The sequence below is a fragment of the Zea mays genome, chromosome 1, assembly GCF_902167145.1.
Source record: "Zea mays cultivar B73 chromosome 1, Zm-B73-REFERENCE-NAM-5.0, whole genome shotgun sequence".
Taxonomy (NCBI): domain Eukaryota; kingdom Viridiplantae; phylum Streptophyta; class Magnoliopsida; order Poales; family Poaceae; genus Zea; species Zea mays.
In genome coordinates, this window is record NC_050096.1 from 274,240,841 (window position 1) to 274,256,887 (window position 16,047).

Consider the following 16,047-nt stretch of genomic DNA (forward strand, 5'->3'; position numbering starts at 1 on the left):
AGCGTCCCCAATCCTCTGGGACTCAAATGTGATACAATTACTAGTCCTAGGAGGCTAGTAAACACATTTATACATCAGATGATACCAAATCTGCTTAAACGAGACAAACCTACAAAGGTGGCGAACAACTTTAAGAGTTGGTCCACAACTCGAGACATATCATCAAAGTAGGGCTGAAGCAGCCCGATATACACAGTGAAGCAATTCAGCGGTCCAACAGCAACATGCAAGGTTGGGAACAGTCGTAACTCTTACCCGATCTCCTTTTTCTGAAAAACAACAAATAAGCAAGGGTGAGTACAAACGTACTCAGCAGCCCACCTTCACCCGCGGAATGGGGAAATCAGATATAATGCATGGAATATGTGGAGCTCAGGATATTTTGCAGAAACAACAATATTTTATGCAGAGTTGTTTTGAAAAAACATTTTGTATTTTTGCAAAGCGCATCCTCTCCAAAAGGAGCAGGAAGTTTTTCAGTATTATAACAAAATCCCCTGGACTAAACCATCCAGGTATCTCAGCAGTTCCCACTGGTTTTCATTTTCAAAAACAGCTACTAGACTTCCCGTCCACCATAGCTCACGGCTCAACCGCCGAACCTTTTAAAAACCACTTTTCTCAAAACCATCTCTTTTCTTTTTTGGAAAACAAAACATTAATTGGCATACCATACCAGACTCGTCCATTCCTGTGGACACAGACTATTCGAATAGGTTTGAACTCTGCGCAGAGGTGTACACTTTACCCACTAGTCCGGCTCTGCGATCTCATAGCTAGTGAGACCTGAATCCGAATCTCTTTCTTTCCCCGCACGTCCTAACCTTAACGGTTATACCGGAAGGAGTCAGGCCACCGCCATGTCCAAACCGGACAAAACTTTCCCCCTCCTTATCCTCCCGGTGCTCCCCAGCCTTCATAACCCTGGGGTCGGACCGCACGAGTTCAGATTGAGTGACTGCCCACACAGTCTCGAGTGGTTGTACTATTAAAGAGTACAGGTAGTGAAGATGACAAACCGGTCCTTATATGAGGGGACAATCCTTTTGCTCACGCCTAAACCAGCTGAGCCAACACCTTAGGCCCTCCCCTAAACCAGGGAGTCCCTGATTATCCCACTCACTAGGTGATAAGGGTGAAAACCCTTCATCATACACATTTTGAAAAGCATTTTCTTTTGAAAACTCACACCTTTTCTCAAATCATTTGGAACATATATATCAGGGATGGATTGCGGCAAGCGGCTGGGTGGCCATAATAACTTGTCTCAAAATCATATCATGCATAAAATAACAGCCTGAGGGTTGTGGTTGAAAAATCATAGGTAATTTATGCATCAAAGGGATCCAGTGAGCTTGCCGTACTTATTCGGCGAAGGGGGAAGGGGAGCTCACGGAACTGACTTCTAGCTCCACCGCCTGGCGTAGACTTGCAGATCTGGCCTCCACGAGATGGCACGAACGCTCCGATAACTATGCAACATGAACAAGCAAACATACAAACCAGCAAGTATACCAACAAATATTTAGTATAGTGGTCAGAAAAGCGATATATGGATGGGTAGAGTCTTGAATAGAATCTGTGTCATGTGGTGTTGTGATATTACTGGTGGTGGAGCGGAGGTGCTTACCAGGAGGGTGGACTGGAGGCGAAGCGACACTATGCGTGTAGCCGGCAGAGCAGAGTAACTGAGTGGGTGGGGTGTTTGCCTTGGCTGAGGGTGTTGAATGTGTGTGGAGAGGGAGAGGGTAGCTGGGTGTATTTATAGCTGGGTGTATGTGGTGTAGCACAATGAAGTTCACTGTTGGTGAGAATAGTGACGAATAAATCGTCTGACTTAGTATGAACAGGAGAGTTATAGGCAGAATATGGGACAAGAGTATTTTGGGAGTTTTCTGGGATATGGACCATGCTTAAGGGATGACATGGTTGGATAGGGAATAGTTTGATAAGAATTTAGAAACGAGAATTATTGGAATCTGAGTTTGGTAGCCTGGTTTGAAGGAATCTCAAAGTTAAGCGTGCTCAACTTGGAGAAACCTGGGATGGGTGACCAGATGGGAAGTTCCCACTGGAAAGAAAATCACAGTCACCGGAGTTCGTATGACTGGAATATGGGTCTGACTGGTCTTAGGTGGACTGGACAACATGATGTATGAGTAGTTGAAATTTGGGGTGATCGGCTAATCGATGAATAGTAACGATGAATAGTGACGACGAAAAAGTTACTAGATATCATCGATGAGTAGTAACGATGATGAATAGTAACGATGGTGAATAGTAACATTGAATAGTAACGATGGTGAATAGTGTCAGTGAATAGTAATGATGAATAGTAAAGGTGAATAGTTGTATGACCGAACGATGAACGATGAATAGGAACTATGAACGAACGATGAATGATGAATAGGAACTATGAACGAACGGACGAACGATCGAATGATCGGACGAACGAACGATCGGAATTTCGGCAGCATAACGGCAGGACAAAGATTATCTGGAAGAACGATGAATAGGGACCATGAACGAACGATGAACGATGAATAGGAACTATGAACGAACGATGAACGATCGAATGATCGAACGAACGAATGATCGGAATTTCGGCAGCATAACGGCAGGACAAAGATTATTTGGATGAACGAACGGACGAACGATCGAGTGATCGGACGAACGATCAATCGGAATTTCGGCAGCATAACGGCAGGACAAAGATTATCTGGAAGAACGATGAATAGGGACTATGAACGAACGATGAACGATGAACGATGAATAGGAACTATGAACGATCGAATGATCGAACGAACGAACGATCGGAATTTCGGCAGCATAATGGTAGGAAAAAGATTATTTGGACGAACGAACGATCGGACGAACGGACGAACGAACCATGAACAATCGGACGAACGATCGAACGATCGGACGAACGAACGAACAAACTAAGAACAGGGGACGAACGATCAAAGAACGATCGAACGATCCTTGTGCTAGTGTGTGCTTGTGTGGAACATGGAGTGGGTGTGTGTGTGGGGGGGAAGAGAGTTGCCATGAAATGGCTTGGGGTGGGATGAGAGGAGGTCCTTGCCCTCTATTTATAGCCATGGTGGGGGGATTAGGGGGAGGGATGAGAGGATTAGTGGGAGGATGAGAGGATTAGTGGGAGATTAGCATGTATTTGTCTTGTATAAGTGAGATTAGCTTGTAGAGCTCACCGTATGACACTGGAGGCATACGTATACGTATGAGCATGAGGAAAGTTATGAAGAAAATATTTGTAGGGACTTGAAAAATGATTCTGAAGGTATTTCTCAAGAGGAAAATACCTGGAGATATATCGGTGGAATATTTGGGCAGTATTTCTGGAAAGAACTTGAAGAGGATCACTAGGGAAATATTTGGGCAGTATTTCTGTAAACAATTTGAGGGGGATCACTGGGGAAATATTTGTAGGATATTTTGAGGAGGATTTTAGAGAGAATATAGACCACTATACTTTATTTGTTGATATCAACTCGCAAACAAACATTTTGAAATGAAATTTGAAATTCATTTTGAATTTAGAGTGAGTTTGAGAAAATTTCAGGATTTGAATTTTTGGGATGCTACAGGTTAAAGGGCCAAAAATGATCCCGTTTTGGTGCTTAATGCCAAAGGGGGAGAAATTAAGGCCAAAACAAATGGATCATCCACCACTTGTGAATTTTGAAAACAATAGAGTTAGAACTTTTGATTTGTCCAAAATACTCTTATTGCAAAATTTGGTCTCTTGTGGGGGAGAATTTTGATTATGGGAAAAAGGGGAAGTTTTGGCACTTGATCAATTTCAATCTTGGATTATCTCTCTTTGTGCCCAAACAAGTGAGTTTGGCTTAGAGATAGGAAAATGAATTTGATTTGCAAAAACAAACCAAGTGGTGGCAAAGAATGATCCAAATATGTCAAATCTTGTGCAAAAATGATTTGATCCTCATTTGCATTGATGTTGCACTTATTTTGGTTGCTTTTTGATGTGTTGGCATAAATAACCAAAAAGGGGGAGATTGAAAGGGAAATGTGCCCTTGGGCAATTTCAATAATGTTTTGGTGATTAAGTGTCCAACACATAGTAAGTGAGTTGCTTTGCGCCAAACAAGCGAGAAGTGCAAATCAAAGAAAAGGTACGTTTCTAGACTTAGTACATTGTTTTCAGTACTAACATATTTTGTCTAAGTACTAGAAATAGGGAGAAAAGAATTAGAAAAAGACTTGGCTCTGTGTAGCCAACTCCAGCTCGGCTTGGTAGACCGGACTGTTCGGTGGTGCACCGGACAGTGTCCGGTGCGCCAGGCTGGTCCGCGTGAAAAGGCCGCTCTCGGGACTCGACGGCGGCATACGGCTAAAATTCACCGGACCATCCGGTGGTGCACCGGACTGTCCGGTGATTCATCCGCGACGAACTCGTCGCCCTCGGGAAAAGCAAAGGGGCAACGTGGCTATAATTCACCAGTGAGCCAACGGTCGGTCGTGCAATCTTCGCGCGACACGTGGTCGCGCCAACGGTCGGCAGGGGGCACCGGACTGTCCGGTATGCACCGGACAGTGTCCAGTGCGCCAACTGCCCCCAAGGACCAACGGTCGGATGCGCCAGAAAAGGAAGGAGATCACGCACCGGACAGCTATAGTGAATGTCTGGTGGTGCACCGGACTGTCCGGTGCACCACCCGACAGAAGGCAAGTTTGGCCTTCCAGGTTGGCCTCCAATGGCTCCTAGATGCCTTGGGGCTATAAAAGGGACCCCTAGGCTCATGAAGGAGTCACCCAAGCATTCTCTGAGTATTCTAAAGCATCCAGACTCCGCTCCCACGCATTTGACTCTCTGTGTTAGCGATTTGAGCTCCATTTGAGTTGTGAAACTCCGTGTGTTGTACTTCGAGCTCAAGTTGTAACTTGTATGTGTGGTTGTGTTGTGGATTTGAGTCTTGTGTGTGTTGCTCTCCCCTCCCTTACTTCTGTGCTTCTTTTGTGATCATCAATGTAAGGGCGAGTGGCTCCAAGTTGTGGAGATTCCTCGCAAATGGGAGAAAGACTAAGGAAGAAAGCCGTGGTATTCAAGTTGATCATTGGATCACTTGAAAGGGGTTGAGTGCAACCCTCATCCATTGGGACGCCACAACGTGGAAGTAGGCAAGTGTTACTTGGCCGAACCATGGGATAAAAATCACGTGTCTTGTGTGCTGCTTATTGTGATTGCCTTGTTTGCACGAGAACGTTTCTTAGCCACTTGACTACACTAACACTCATAACTACGTTTTGTGGCAATTAGTGTTTGATTTGTACAGGATCACCTATTCACCCCCCCTCTAGGTGCTCTCAATTGGTATCGGAGCCGTACTCTTCATCTAAGGGACTAATCGCCCGAAGAGATGGATCCTAAGGGAAAGGGGATGGTGGTCAACAACAAGGAGAAGGAGTCCCTCTTCAATGAGCCAAGGGATGACAAGCCCACTGACTCTGGATCGAGTCACAAGAATAGGGACAGGAAGAAGAAGAGGCGCATCAAGAAGATCATTTACTACGATAGCGATGCCTCCTCTTCTTCACTAAGAGACGATGACGATGATGACTCGTCGAAAAAGAGAACGGTTAATCAAAACTACTCTTTTGACTATTCTCGCATACCGTACAATTCGAATGCACATTTACTCTTTATTCCTCTAGGAAAACCCCCACACTTTGATGGAGAGGATTACTCATTTTGGAGTCATAAAATGCGTAGTCATCTATTTTCTCTCCATCCTAGCATTTGGGAAATTGTGGAACATGGAATGCATTTCGGTAGTACGGATAACCCTGTGATGATAAATGAACAAATTCATAAGAATGCACAAGCTACCACTGTTTTGCTAGCATCTTTGTGCAGGGATGAATACAACAAGGTTAGCGGCTTGGACAACGCCAAGAAAATCTGGGACACCCTCAAGATCTCACATGAGGGAAATGATGCTACAATGATCACCAAAATGGAGTTGGTGGAAGGCGAGCTAGGGAGATTCGCGATTCGCCATGATCAGGGGAGAAGAGCCAACACAAACCTACAACAGGTTCAAGACCCTGGTCAACAAGATTAGAAGCTATGGAAGGACAAGATGGACGGATCATGACGTCGTCAGACTCATGCTCAAGTCATTTACAGTTATTGACCCCCATCTTGTAAATCTTATTCATGAAAATCCCAGGTACACCAAGATGACGCCCGAAGAGATTCTTGGAAAATTCGTGAGCGGGCGCACGATGGTGAAAGAAGCACAATACGTAGACAATGCGCTTAATGGTCCACTACCCGTTTACGAGCCACAACCCGTTGCTCTCAAAGCAACAAGCAGCAGGGAGGCGCTACCAAGCAAGGTGGCACAATTTAAGGCTGTCGGGCTAAACGAAGATGAGATGCCCCTAATCATCAAGCGCTTCAAGACCGCACTGAAAGGACGCAAGGAGTACCCCAACAAGAACAAAGCAAGGGGAAAACGCTCCTGTTTCAAATGCGGTAAGACTGGTCATTTCATAGGTCAATGTCCCGATAATGATAATGACCAGGAACAAGAAAAGTATGGGAAGAAAGAGAAGAAGAAGAATTACAAGAAGGCGAAGGGCGAGGCACATCTTGGAAAGGAATGGAATTCTGACTGCTCTTCATCTGACTCCGATGATGAAGGATTGGCTGCCTCGACCTTTGACAAATCTTTGCTCTTCCCAAACGAACGCCATACGTGGTTGTGCTGTGGATTTGCTTTGTTGTACTTCGAGCTCAAGTTGTGACTTGTGTGTGTGGTTGTGCTGTGGATTTGAGTCTTGTGTGTGTTGCTCTCCCCTCCCTTACTTCTGTGCTTCTTTTGTGATCATCATTGTAAGAGCGAGAGGCTCCAAGTTGTGGAGATTCCTCACAAACGGGAGAAAGACTAAGGAAGAAAGTCGTGGTATTCAAGTTGATCACTGGATCACTTGAAAGGGGTTGAGTGCAACCCTCATCCATTGGGACGGCACAACGTGGAAGTAGGCAAGTGTTACTTGGCCGAACCACGAGATAAAATTCACGTGTCTCGTGTGCTGCTTATTGTGATTGCCTTGTTCGCACGAGAATGTTTCTTAGACACTTGACTACACTAACACTCATAACTAAGTTTTGTGGCAATTAGTGTTTGATTTGTACAGGATCACCTATTCACCCCCCTCTAGGTGCTCTCAAATGCAGTGCTAAAATGCCACCTAAATCAAAGGTGAAGAAGCTCAAAAGTTGTTCCTAAGGGGATGCAGAGCTGAAGTACCACCTAAGTTAAAGGTGAAAAGATTCAAAAGACGTTCCTAAGGGGATGCAAAGTCTGGGTGTGTTTTTGGCATACATTTGCATATTTCATCGCATCATCCTTTGCATTCATGTGAGCATACATTAGACATTCGTAGGCTCATCATCATGGCATAAAGCATAGACATTAACAGGAAAAACATGAAATGCGTGTCCTTGACGAGAAAATGCTTCGTTGCATACAAAGATGCTTCGTCTCCAATGAAAAATGCTTTGATTCGAACGAAAAGAAGGGAAGGTGTTTTCCGCCTTCGGCTCAAAAGATTACAAGTATCGGTTTCGTCCACAACAAAGCAATTCACACATGAGCGAAAGGTAAAAAGGTATTACAAGGTATTAACAAATAGGTACAATATTTTTTTCCAACTGTCAATTACAATTCTTAGCCATATGATACAAAGAGTTCCTAAGTCTTTCTACAAATAAATACAAAAGGAGATTCTAGAGTCTTAAGTACTTCGGCACAAGCTTCGGCTTAGCGACCTTCGATGCCATCATCCTGCAAAAAATACAAGGTATAAGGTAATTGGAAATTTAATAACGAAAAATCAAGGTAAAAACACGAAGGTAAAGTTTCATACTAAGTTAAGCAGCTTTCGTGCTTCATCCCCGGCCAATTCACGCTTGCCCTTTGCCCAAATTTGGGTAATAAATATATTTCCTATGCTTTGGGCCTTGGTTGGAACGTCAACCAAGTCTGATGAAGAAAGATTGAAGTGTGGCTTGTTGACGGCCCTCGCGTGATTGCACCTATGCCGCGTGAAGCCACCAGAGCACATAAATCTCTGTTCCCGTTTATAACTTCATCAAGGGCTTCAACTTCATTTTCGATATGATCAAAGGCCCTCGGGGATGTCCTCGGTGGAAGGAGTGATCTCTTCAGGATTAGCTCCGATTGAGTTAAATATTTCCTTCAATCGATTAATGCATCGGGCGGCAAAGCCGCAGCATTTGTCCCGAAGATTCTTAACAATTTCACTTAGCTTTGCATTCTTTTCAGCTTTGGCTTCGACCTTCGCTTTGAGCTCCTTCATTTCATGGTCGAAGCGCTCTGACCTTTCCTTCAAGGCTGCTCGAGCTTCGTCTAGCTCTTCGCTCAGCTTATCATTCTGAGACCTTGCTTCAGCGAGAGAGCCTTCGGCTAATTGCATCAAGATGTCTTTTTTAAAAGAATCTTCAAATTTTTAATCTTATCTTCTAAATGTTCAATAATATCTTCATTTCTTCTATCTTCAGTATCCTGCTGCATTTTCAAGGCCTTGCTTAATAACATACTCTACAAAACAAGTTAAAATTAAAATACTCAAACCACTACGAAGGTAATATAAAAAAAGAAGAGAGAGAGAGAGAGTTTAGAGAAAAGCCTCACCTTGAAATTGGAATAAAACAAAGTACCAACAATATGTTGTCGTCTGTAACAGCTAATGTTAGATTCTAACTTCGGGAATCCAATACTCTTGGATAAGGTGTCTATAATCTTCGCCTCGACGCGGTCGCGATTGCATCCTAAGATTTCTTCATCAACCCCACCAAAGAGCATGGATCTCGGTTGATAACCACAAGACATAGCGAATTCTTTCAGCTCTGTTCTATCTTCCTCAGAAAGTTCCTGGCCACCTAGGTGTCGAAGGTCAAAATCTTTCTCTCCCGAAGAAGTATCAACAACTTTCTTCCCTTTATTAGGCACTGCGGCCATACTTTCCTCCGCAGCCACACCTGTCTCCTCTGTAACCACATATGATATAAGCTTGTCAATTTCTAACATTGTGGCTGCGAGTTCTTCAGTTTCGGCTCCGCCAGCATCTTCAGTATCCACAGGAATTGCTGCTTTCACCGCCGAAGCTGAAGGCGGCGTTTGCTCAATAGCTTGCATTATGTTCACAATCCGTCGTTTCTTTTGTCCTCCAACCTTCTCCTCCATAGCCAAAGGCACCTTCATCTTCTGTAAAAGGTTGGTCAGTTCCGATCTTAGAGGACTTATCAGCTTGAATGGTGGGGATTCAGTCATTACCTTCAAAATTTCTGCCACCTCGGCAGCTGTGGGCGACGAAGGGCTCAAGGTTTCCTTTGGCGCTTCATCTACCTTCGGATCGGTAGAAGAATTTCATCAAGTTTTCTTTTCTTAGGGGCTTGCACCTTCGGCTATGGTGCTACTTTCACTCTCTTCAGAGCCTTTTCGTCTGCCTTCACGGACTTGGCAGCTTCCCTGGTCAGAATGTTGACAACCCTTTTTCTCTTCGCTCCCTCGACCCCTTTGTCAAGTCTCTCATAATCTGGATACTCAAAGTTCAATGCATCCATTACTTGGTTTAGTCTTCATTTCGGTCGGGTGCCGAAGGCAACAATGATTAGTTGATCCTCTTTCTTCGTATAATTGCCAATAATCTCGTTGCACATAGTTTCGATCATCTCTAGCTATTCGGTGCACGGTTTCTTGAATTGCTTCTCAAATTTAAAGCGATAGGGGAGCCAAACAAGCTCATATTTCTTTCCCCTTCTTTCTTCTTCGGCATCCCCCAGCCGCTGGAGGTCAGAAAAGTCTTGTTTGCCAAGTACTCCTATACCAAATCTCTGGTGCTAATTTCGGCAGCTACCACTCTGAATTCAACCTCGGTCAGCTGGCACGAGGAACCGAGTTGCATATGGCACAACGGCCTTGTCATTCCGAAGCTTAATCGCATATGACTCATAACCATGGTCATCAATTTCTCCCTCTTCTTCTCGTCAGCCTTCACGTAGAACCACTCATTTGTCCACTCGGTGGGCCACTTGGTGCGATAGCCGATTACTGGGCTCTGGTGTCCTTTCGGTATGCAAAGTTATAACATCCAAAGTTTTTGTGAAGGCCATCCACCCTGGCCTTCGTCTGATAGTGCAACTCGTGCACTCGGTAGAAACCTTCGTCATTTGCACTCATGCCTTGGCTTCAGAGAGCCCATATGTAAACACTTAGCCTAACAATGGCATTTGGTGTAAGCTGATGAAGGTATATTTCAAACTTCTTCAAAACCTCTCATATTATATCATATAGAGGTAACCGAAGCCCTGCTCTGAAGAAGCCTTTAAAGACAACAACTTCATCCTCCTTCGCTCCGAAATCACCTCCTCGCCAGCAAAACGAATAAGTTTACTCTCAGATTCCCCAAAATAGCCCAGTTTCTTCATCATAACCAGGTCCTCCGCTGACACGGTAGACTTTCCAAATTCAATATGGCTCGGTTTCGACGGGCTCAAGATATTGTTGTCTTCTTCAAACTCATCATCACTCCCATCCTCAGCTACAGTTTGCTCAACTTCGGCAGTGTCACCTTCGGCAACGGCCTCTTCCGGCACTACTAAGCCCGACCGCCTCATCATTTCTGATATTGGCGCTGTCTCTGTCATTTCAACATCATCTCCCTCATGGGACACCCTAGCGGTAGACCTTACTCGGGCCATCTCAAGTATCGTGGTTCCTTAAAACGAAGCTGTCTTCGGATGACGAAGAGTGTGTCTGGAAAGAGCAAACCGGAAAGCTTCGGCTTTGGTTAAAAATTTTAACACCACAATAGTGCAATGGCAATGAATGATGTGGTAACTCCTCACCAACCTATCTGCTTATATAGTGCTGCAGGGGAAGAAGGCGGATCGCCAGACCGCCCACACTGCCTGAGCAGTGGACGGCTCGGCGCTCAGAATATTTTAATCATTTCTTTATAACGAGCTCAGGGAAGGTGTTTTTCGGGCCTTCGGCATTCCGAAGCCTTTATACTTTTCGTGGATCGAGCTCGTTACGAAAAAGAACGATCTAGCACCGCGAAGGGGCTATTGTTGGGGGTCTTCTACTCTGCCGAAGGTTCTCAAGACGAAGATCCTGCGTAGAAGTAACAATGCGGAATGCCGAAGCTCGGTAGCTTCGGTTCAGACCCAGCAAAGAAGGAAAAAGGACTAGTTAGACCTTCTTAGTTTAAATTTCTTCTAAACTAATGTTCAAGGACGTGGATGTAATTTTACCCGGGCTGCGTCCCGTGCCTATAAATAGATGAACAGTACCCCCGTACTGTTCATACTGGATTGTATTCACTCTCTTGCATCCTCGCCTTCGAGCAAGCCGAAGGTATCAATGTAGTATTAACATTGTTAATATTCATATATGTTTTATGGAATGCAAGAATAAATGAATTATTAAGATATAATTACCATATTTATTCCTTCGCATTCTTATCCTTGCATTAATATAATGAAGGTATGTCTTTCTTGACCTTCGTCTGAAAAGCATTATACCCGTAAGAAAATAATGTTTCGAAGGACGAAGATCTTTAATGATTAACAATTCTGTTGCCTTGTTCTTGACTCACAACATTTGAGAACAAGTGACCAACACCCCTAAACTTTCAACGTGCGCATTCTAGTCCCTATAAATGTGGTTGTGTCCTATATGTCCATAAACTTGTTTTTGTGTTATCATGGGCAGGGTGAACCAAATTAAGGTAGTGCACCACCAAAACAATATGTAAATATTTTATACATATACAATAAATATTAACCAATTTACTAATAAAATTTGCATCTACCCTAGTGCATGACACCAGGCTAGCACAACATAGTGTCGCCCCTAATCACATGTCCAACCAAGTTTATGGACTTAGATGACACAACCATATAAGTATAAGGACTGAAATGTGTATGTTGAAAGTTTAGATACTAGGATGATACACTATTATAATTTTAAGGATCTAGGTGTGTAGTTTGAGAGTTTAGTGATTAGAATCATACACCACTACAGGTTTAGGGCCCATGATGTTTTTTACTCTTGCAAATTTACAATACCATGTAAAAGATGAGTAAAATACAGTTCTAGTCCTTATACTTGAGTCAGTGTGTCAATCATGTCCATGAACTAATAAAGTATGAGTCTTAAAAGGCTCAAACTCTGTTTTGGTCTCTGTAATGATGGCAATAGGACCCGATCCCTAATTCCTCGGTGGAGAATTTCCATATTAAGGGATGGGTATGGGGGCAAATTTGTCCCCACATGCCACATATATTGAAACGACAAAGATTTAATCCTCGTCCATGTTTCCTACTAAACGGGTCCCTAGAAATGGGGCACACCAAATAGACCCATCACCCATGGCAGCCCAATAAGGGCAAAAGGCCATGGGAATGAAATGACCAACTCTTGTTGAGCAACTCAGCAAAGCACCTAATCAACTCCTGCCGAGCAACCCAGCGATGCTGCCAAACAACTCCCATCAAGCATCTAGGCGAAGCGAAGACATAATGGTCCACAAGGGAGGTATGTACACTTGTCAGTCCTAGTTCCATGATGTCCTGTCATACGCTAGGCGGATGCATGCATGTACCTGCCTAGTGATGAGGCAGACACTCATGGCCTACACCAACCACGAAGGGGCATGTCGCCACCTAACGTCATTCTAGTTGACGCCACGACACGACCAAGCAAACGCTGAGAAGTCAACATAAACGAGACGGGGCACACCCATATGTGGCCTTGGACATCCCCTACACTGTGTTATGGGACCCACATGCATCAGGAACGAAGTTGTTGGGGCCTCTATTGCCAAAGATCCTTTGATTAGTTATGTCACATGATTTCCTTACGGGTATAAGGAAAAGCTTTATCGAAGATCAATTGAATGATGAAGATCATTTATGTAACATCTGGCTTCGTCGATTAACAAGTGTATTTCAGGAATGTCCTCACTAGCGTACGAAGCTAAACTTCGACAGAAAGCAGCATACAAAAGCACTTCGTCTATATGCAAGCAATAAGGACAATGGCCAACGGTGATGACTTCGACCACAAATCGAAAGGAGGAAGTGGCTGGTTGACGAAGGCTGGAACATGTGAAGGCAAGAATGAAGAAAAATACTTTACTGCCCAAATACCATTTGTAAATGACTTATGCAAAATAGATGTGCATTATTGTAAATACATACTAAGTCAGTTCGTCTCCCCTATAAATAGATGAACAGTACCTTGCATAAACTACCTTTTGCTAGGTGCTACAACTTCGTATTGCTTAGCCTCTAAAACTCCTTCGTGCTATCTTGCGTTTAGAAGCCGAAGGTATGACTATAAACTTGTATTGTATGGAGAGAAAAGAAATAAATGCTAAGGCATATGAGACGAATTTCCTTATCTCATTTCATTGTATGATGTGTATACCATTTGATTACACTTCACTTTCGTCCTTAATTGTTACTCCGAAGGGATAACAATTCAAGGACGAAGGTTCATGCTTTTTAAATTTATGTTCCCTTGTTTTTTATTCCATATAGCAATTGAAAACAAGTGACCAACATTGGCGCCCATCTCCGGTGATTTCACGACCACATCAACATACACCATGTCGTCGAAGAAAGCAGCGACAACTAGCTCCATCCTTGCACCGATCGATCCCAATCAAGGGAACGAAGCTCTCATTAGAGAGGCAAGGAACCAGAAGTAGGCTATCAGCTCGCCCTCTCATGAAGAAGAGCTTGATGAGTAAATTAGCATCCTTGAAGCCATTCACCAGCAAGTGGAGAAGTGCAGGGAGAATATGCTTCGTCTTTCAGAACACCAAAGAAAGATTGACGAAGCAACTGAATAAATGCGCAATATCAAAGCGCATGAAAATCTAAACAACTTCAGGGATCAAGATTACAATGGTCGAGATCATGACAATCTTCGTCGCGAGGTGTACAATGCCCAAAATCTCCTATATGATGAAGCTTCCCCACTGACACCAGAGCTGCAAGCTACACCATGGCCACCAGTGTACAAGCCTCTTACACTACCTATCTATGATGGTCCGACAGACCAGAAGCAGTTCCTCATGAGCTACAAAGCCACCATATCATCGTATGGTGGAAACTCAATAGCCATGGCAAATTACTTCGTCATGGCGATCTGAAGTGTCGCCTAGACTTGGTACTCATCACTTCGACCAAGGACTGTCAACTAATGGCCGAAGCTTAAAGAAATGCTCCTTACCAGCTTTCTGGGTTTTCAATCCAAGCATGTCACTGTGCAAGCTCTATTTTAGTGTACACATGAGCTAGATGAATACCTTCAGTCATTTGTCCGAAGGTTCCTCAGGCTTCGGGCTCAGGCTCCAGCCGTTCAGGATGACATCGTCATCAAAGCAATGGTCAAGGGGCTCAGGCCAGAACCAACTGCCCAGTATTTTTCAAGGAAGCCTCATCATTCCCTTGAAAAGTTATTGCAGAAAATGGATGAGTACATAAGGGCTGATAATGATTTTCATCAAAGGAGGGAAGAGTTCCACAGGTACATCGAAGTCGCAGAGGCTTTGGAGGAAGATTCCATCCAAGACATGTCTGAAGCATCCATAACCCATCACAGGGTGAGGAATGAATGACCCATTCATAGAGTCAATTAGGGCAACATGCAAGCTCTCAGCAGCAATCTTTGTAAAACACATTCTCACCACCTGCTCCGAGAGGAAGGGGAGACTGAAGCTTTAGTGGCAGATTTGGTGCGACTCCAAGGAAGCCATTCTATTTGTTTTGTGGTGAGGACAAAGGCTACACTACAAGAACATGCCACCACACCATTAATAAGCACAAAGAGCTTGCTTCGTCAGCTATTCAACTTTCATAGCTAAAAGAGGTGTTCAATACATCTTCATACTGTTCACCCTACATCCCGCAATATGTTCAAACTCAGCCACAAGAGCCAAGGCCAAATTTGCCTTCGGCCTCAAATGCCTCAAGTAACCCAGTGATGAGTACATGGTCACCAGCTGCCTCCTTTGCCCCAGGACCGCCTCCACATGATCAATTCCCTACTAATCAACCCAAATTCCCAAGGCAAGACTTGCAACAAAGGGATAAAAGGGAGGGATCTGAAATTTGTACCATCAATAGCGTAGTCCCGGAGACGAAGAACATATACTGAGTACCCTAAGGGGTTGGGTAAGTGACCCCAAAACTATCCGCAAGCCACTATTGTATCTTTGTATTTACTTTCGCAAGTCTTTTCGTTGTTTTACAAATCAATACAATAATGATCCAGTATCTTTGAACCCAGGAGTGTGAATAATGCAGAGCTATGTTTTATTTCACCTAAGTAAATATGAAAAAGCTTCGAAGACGTTCCTAAGGAAATGTAGAGCTATGTTTTACTTCATCAGGTAATGGTGAAAAAGCTCCGAAGACGTTCCTAAGGGAATGCGGAGCTATGTTTTACGTCACCTAAGTAATGGTGAAAAGTTTCAAAGACGTTCCTAAGGGAATGCAGAGCTATATTTTATTTCACCTAAGTAACGATGAAAAAGCTCCAAAGACGTTCCTAAGGTAACACAGAGCTATGTTTTACTTCACCTAAGTAATGGTGAAAAAACTCCAAAGTTGTTCCCAAGGGAATGCAGAGCTACACTTCGTTTTATTCGAAGTAATGATGAAGAAATATACCGAAGCAGTCCCTAAGGGGATATAGAGTCGTTACATCCAAAAATATATATGCGCACGTTTTATTTTAAAATATGTGAAAAGAAGGTAAGATGTTTTTCGCCTTCGGCTCAAAAACTCATGATTAAAAATTTCACACATCTCAAAAGAAAAAGGATAAAAAGTGAAACGTAAATACAAATATATTACAAAACAACCGAAGAAACTTCGGATGGAGTTTTAAACTTCAAACTATTACAATAAAACAACATTGTTTTTTACACAAATCAGTTCCCTGGGTCACTTCG